This window comes from Vicia villosa, linkage group LG5 (genome assembly GCF_029867415.1).
Source record: "Vicia villosa cultivar HV-30 ecotype Madison, WI linkage group LG5, Vvil1.0, whole genome shotgun sequence".
NCBI lineage: Eukaryota > Viridiplantae > Streptophyta > Magnoliopsida > Fabales > Fabaceae > Vicia > Vicia villosa.
In genome coordinates this window covers 135733956-135739808 of record NC_081184.1, presented here as the reverse complement: position 1 = coordinate 135739808, position 5853 = coordinate 135733956, and positions in this window count along the sequence as shown.

Sequence of the window (5853 nt, the reverse complement as noted above, 5' to 3'; positions counted from 1 at the left end):
AAATAGAAATATTGTGCTAATTATCTTGTTTTCTTTTTATTTGTTTATTTATTCTAGTATCCTTGTGCTAATTATCTATTTATTTTTTCTAGTATTTTTGTATAGCTTGCCTATTCAAGTTTTCTAGCATTCTTATTTTTATGTAGCTTATCCATTACATTTTTCTATCATCTGTGGCAGGATACAAAGTATCATCCTCATGTTAAAACTTACATGATTTCTTTAAAAGACGGATGTTTTGTTGGAGGTTCTTTGTCGCATACTGACTTTGATTATGGAGCTCACTCACCGATCTCAGTTCTTCCACCTCTTTGTGATTTACTTATCATTGGAGTAAAAGAGGTCACATACTGCAATGCCGATGTGCATGAAACCATCTCGATTGAAGATGTATGTTGTAGAATAGTAAATTCTATTCAACTAAATTGTGAAGAGTAACTTGTAAATATACTTAGAGTAGTAAAGTAGTAAAATATGTAAATGAAATTTAACTAAAAATATTTATAAAATTGAAAAGAAAAGAGTGTATGTGTCATACAATTAGATGAGTTTATTTTCCGAAGCTATCCATTCAAAAATTGCACTTGAGAGAGGGTTTGCAATTTTTCGTTCAAAAATTGCAGTTGAGAGAGGGTTTGTAATTTTTCCGTTCAAAAGTTGCAATTGAAAGAGGGTTTGCAATTTTTCTGTTCAAAAATAAAAATTGAGAGAGGGTTTGCAATTTTCTCCTTAATATTGCAGTTTGGAGGGTTTGCAATTTTTTGTTTCCTTTCTTCTTTTATGGGTACGCTTTTGCAAGCGTAGAAATTTATTTTTTTGTTATTTTCCCTACACGTTTCTCCCTTTTTCGTTTACTCTCCCTCATGTTATTTTCCCCACACGTTTCTCCCTTTTTCGTTTACTCTCCCTCAACACTAACTTAATATCTTGTTCATTTTCGCAGATTTGCTTTAATGTCGTCTCTTATGTTTGCTAGGTTTAGTTTAGTTTCTGGCAGCTGCGTTTATGACATTTTCTCTATCTCCGTAGTCTCTTCGGTTTGCAACAGCTAGTACGTTTCTCTCTCTTTCGTCCATTTACTCTCCCTCCGTTGCAACACAAACTTTATCTCTTGTTCATTTTCCTTTTTTTGTCGGCTGCGTTTGTGATTTTTCTTCTTCAGTTTACAACAATTAGTATGTTTCTCTCTTTTTTGCGTTTATGGTCCCTCCTCTCTTGCAACACTAACGTGATCTCTTATTCATATTTACAGACCTGTTTTTCTCTCCCTCCTCCATGGATTTACCTTTACCAAGTTAACTTATGTTTCCTCATTTCTTTTTCTTTCCTTTTAACCAATCGAATAAAGTTGTTAATATACAAATCTTAATAGTATCATGATGTTGTTAAGTTTGAATGTTGTATCCATTAAGATGAAATGTTTGTTTTATGTTGTATTCTTTAAGCTGAATTGTTACTTTTATTATGAAATGTTTCTTTTACAAATCTAAATATTAAATTCATTAATTAAGTTTCTTTTATATTTGTTTAATTATGAAATATTTCTTTTTCTTACCGCCGAAGAAAATACCATGGATATATGGAACCACGTGACCACAGGTCATTGATCCATCAAAGTTACTCATGCTTGTGTCAGCGATTTCAACGAGGTCGGAAAAACTAATCTCTCATTAGGGTAAGATTTATGCTAATTTTTTGTTTGTTTATTCATTCGTTATACAACGGACATTAAAATTATCTTTTACTTTGCATTTTAATAAATGCAATCACATACAGATTCTCCTGTATTCTGCTAGAAATTTGGAGGTATCATGTTTTGTTGGAACTTTTTTTTTTAATGTTATTAGCTATATCTTAGTGTGCATATTATCACATGTTTTTATTGGAACTTTTCTTTTTTAAATGTTATTAGCTATATCTTAGTGTGCATATTATCTCAGTGTATAGTTGAGTGTACATAAATATATTTTCTCTTTACTGCATATATACATGTAAAATATAAATAGGCTATTGTATGTATTATTGATAATTCAAAGAAACAGTAAAAACTTTTTCTTTACTGTATAATTCAAGGATATAGGCTATTTATAACTCAATCTCATTTCTAATGATGATTGTAATATTTCGCACCCAGATTAGGACACTTATCTCACATACTTACAAAATGTTGTTAAACTTTTTCCTTTTGTTTCATGTAAAAATTACATGCGCTCCTTGTGATGGTTTTCATTTTGCAAGACATAGAAAGCTTCGGTTTTCCAAAAGTATTACTTGTTATATTGTTGTGTTTAAAAATCTGTTTTTTTAAATGTACATGCAATATGATGAGATTCATTTGCAGACTGTGCATGATGTTCTCATTTATGGCCGAATTGCTGGACTACAGTTATTCCACCTTCATGTCAGTTTTTATATCGGGTTTTAGTTTTATATTTACCTTAAAATCTTGTTTTCTTTTTATTTGTTTTTTTTTCATTCCATCAAACAGGGTGAAACTCAAGCTTTGTTGTTCATTTCTACTAAGGATACAAAATAGAAATATTGTGCTAATTATCTTGTTTTCTTTTTATTTGTTTATTTATTCTAGTATCCTTGTGCTAATTATCTATTTATTTTTTCTAGTATTTTTGTATAGCTTGCCTATTCAAGTTTTCTAGCATTCTTATTTTTATGTAGCTTATCCATTACATTTTTCTATCATCTGTGGCAGGATACAAAGTATCATCCTCATGTTAAAACTTACATGATTTCTTTAAAAGACGGATGTTTTGTTGGAGGTTCTTTGTCGCATACTGACTTTGATTATGGAGCTCACTCACCGATCTCAGTTCCTCCACCTCTTTGTGATTTACTTATCATTGGAGTAAAAGAGGTCACATACTGCAATGCCGATGTGCATGAAACCATCTCGATTGAAGATGTATGTTGTAGAATAGTAAATTCTATTCAACTAAATTGTGAAGAGTAACTTGTAAATATACTTAGAGTAGTAAAGTAGTAAAATATGTAAATGAAATTTAACTAAAAATATTTATAAAATTGAAAAGAAAAGAGTGTATGTGTCATACAATTAGATGAGTTTATTTTCCGAAGCTATCCATTCAAAAATTGCACTTGAGAGAGGGTTTGCAATTTTTCGTTCAAAAATTGCAGTTGAGAGAGGGTTTGTAATTTTTCCGTTCAAAAGTTGCAATTGAAAGAGGGTTTGCAATTTTTCTGTTCAAAAATAAAAATTGAGAGAGGGTTTGCAATTTTCTCCTTAATATTGCAGTTTGGAGGGTTTGCAATTTTTTGTTTCCTTTCTTCTTTTATGGGTACGCTTTTGCAAGCGTAGAAATTTATTTTTTTGTTATTTTCCCTACACGTTTCTCCCTTTTTCGTTTACTCTCCCTCATGTTATTTTCCCCACACGTTTCTCCCTTTTTCGTTTACTCTCCCTCAACACTAACTTAATATCTTGTTCATTTTCGCAGATTTGCTTTAATGTCGTCTCTTATGTTTGCTAGGTTTAGTTTAGTTTCTGGCAGCTGCGTTTATGACATTTTCTCTATCTCCGTAGTCTCTTCGGTTTGCAACAGCTAGTACGTTTCTCTCTCTTTCGTCCATTTACTCTCCCTCCGTTGCAACACAAACTTTATCTCTTGTTCATTTTCCTTTTTTTGTCGGCTGCGTTTGTGATTTTTCTTCTTCAGTTTACAACAATTAGTATGTTTCTCTCTTTTTTGCGTTTATGGTCCCTCCTCTCTTGCAACACTAACGTGATCTCTTATTCATATTTACAGACCTGTTTTTCTCTCCCTCCTCCATGGATTTACCTTTACCAAGTTAACTTATGTTTCCTCATTTCTTTTTCTTTCCTTTTAACCAATCGAATAAAGTTGTTAATATACAAATCTTAATAGTATCATGATGTTGTTAAGTTTGAATGTTGTATCCATTAAGATGAAATGTTTGTTTTATGTTGTATTCTTTAAGCTGAATTGTTACTTTTATTATGAAATGTTTCTTTTACAAATCTAAATATTAAATTCATTAATTAAGTTTCTTTTATATTTGTTTAATTATGAAATATTTCTTTTTCTTACCGCCGAAGAAAATACCATGGATATATGGAACCACGTGACCACAGGTCATTGATCCATCAAAGTTACTCATGCTTGTGTCAGCGATTTCAACGAGGTCGGAAAAACTAATCTCTCATTAGGGTAAGATTTATGCTAATTTTTTGTTTGTTTATTCATTCGTTATACAACGGACATTAAAATTATCTTTTACTTTGCATTTTAATAAATGCAATCACATACAGATTCTCCTGTATTCTGCTAGAAATTTGGAGGTATCATGTTTTGTTGGAACTTTTTTTTTTAATGTTATTAGCTATATCTTAGTGTGCATATTATCACATGTTTTTATTGGAACTTTTCTTTTTTAAATGTTATTAGCTATATCTTAGTGTGCATATTATCTCAGTGTATAGTTGAGTGTACATAAATATATTTTCTCTTTACTGCATATATACATGTAAAATATAAATAGGCTATTGTATGTATTATTGATAATTCAAAGAAACAGTAAAAACTTTTTCTTTACTGTATAATTCAAGGATATAGGCTATTTATAACTCAATCTCATTTCTAATGATGATTGTAATATTTCGCACCCAGATTAGGACACTTATCTCACATACTTACAAAATGTTGTTAAACTTTTTCCTTTTGTTTCATGTAAAAATTACATGCGCTCCTTGTGATGGTTTTCATTTTGCAAGACATAGAAAGCTTCGGTTTTCCAAAAGTATTACTTGTTATATTGTTGTGTTTAAAAATCTGTTTTTTTAAATGTACATGCAATATGATGAGATTCATTTGCAGACTGTGCATGATGTTCTCATTTATGGCCGAATTGCTGGACTACAGTTATTCCACCTTCATGTCAGTTTTTATATCGGGTTTTAGTTTTATATTTACCTTAAAATCTTGTTTTCTTTTTATTTGTTTTTTTTTCATTCCATCAAACAGGGTGAAACTCAAGCTTTGTTGTTCATTTCTACTAAGGATACAAAATAGAAATATTGTGCTAATTATCTTGTTTTCTTTTTATTTGTTTATTTATTCTAGTATCCTTGTGCTAATTATCTATTTATTTTTTCTAGTATTTTTGTATAGCTTGCATATTCAAGTTTTCTACCATTCTTATTTTTATGTAGCTTATCCATTACATTTTTCTATCATCTGTGGCAGGATACAAAGTATCATCCTCATGTTAAAACTTACATGATTTCTTTAAAAGACGGATGTTTTGTTGGAGGTTCTTTGTCGCATACTGACTTTGATTATGGAGCTCACTCACCGATCTCAGTTCCTCCACCTCTTTGTGATTTACTTATCATTGGAGTAAAAGAGGTCACATACTGCAATGCCGATGTGCATGAAACCATCTCGATTGAAGATGTATGTTGTAGAATAGTAAATTCTATTCAACTAAATTGTGAAGAGTAACTTGTAAATATACTTAGAGTAGTAAAGTAGTAAAATATGTAAATGAAATTTAACTAAAAATATTTATAAAATTGAAAAGAAAAGAGTGTATGTGTCATACAATTAGATGAGTTTATTTTCCGAAGCTATCCATTCAAAAATTGCACTTGAGAGAGGGTTTGCAATTTTTCGTTCAAAAATTGCAGTTGAGAGAGGGTTTGTAATTTTTCCGTTCAAAAGTTGCAATTGAAAGAGGGTTTGCAATTTTTCTGTTCAAAAATAAAAATTGAGAGAGGGTTTGCAATTTTCTCCTTAATATTGCAGTTTGGAGGGTTTGCAATTTTTTGTTTCCTTTCTTCTTTTATGGGTACGCTTT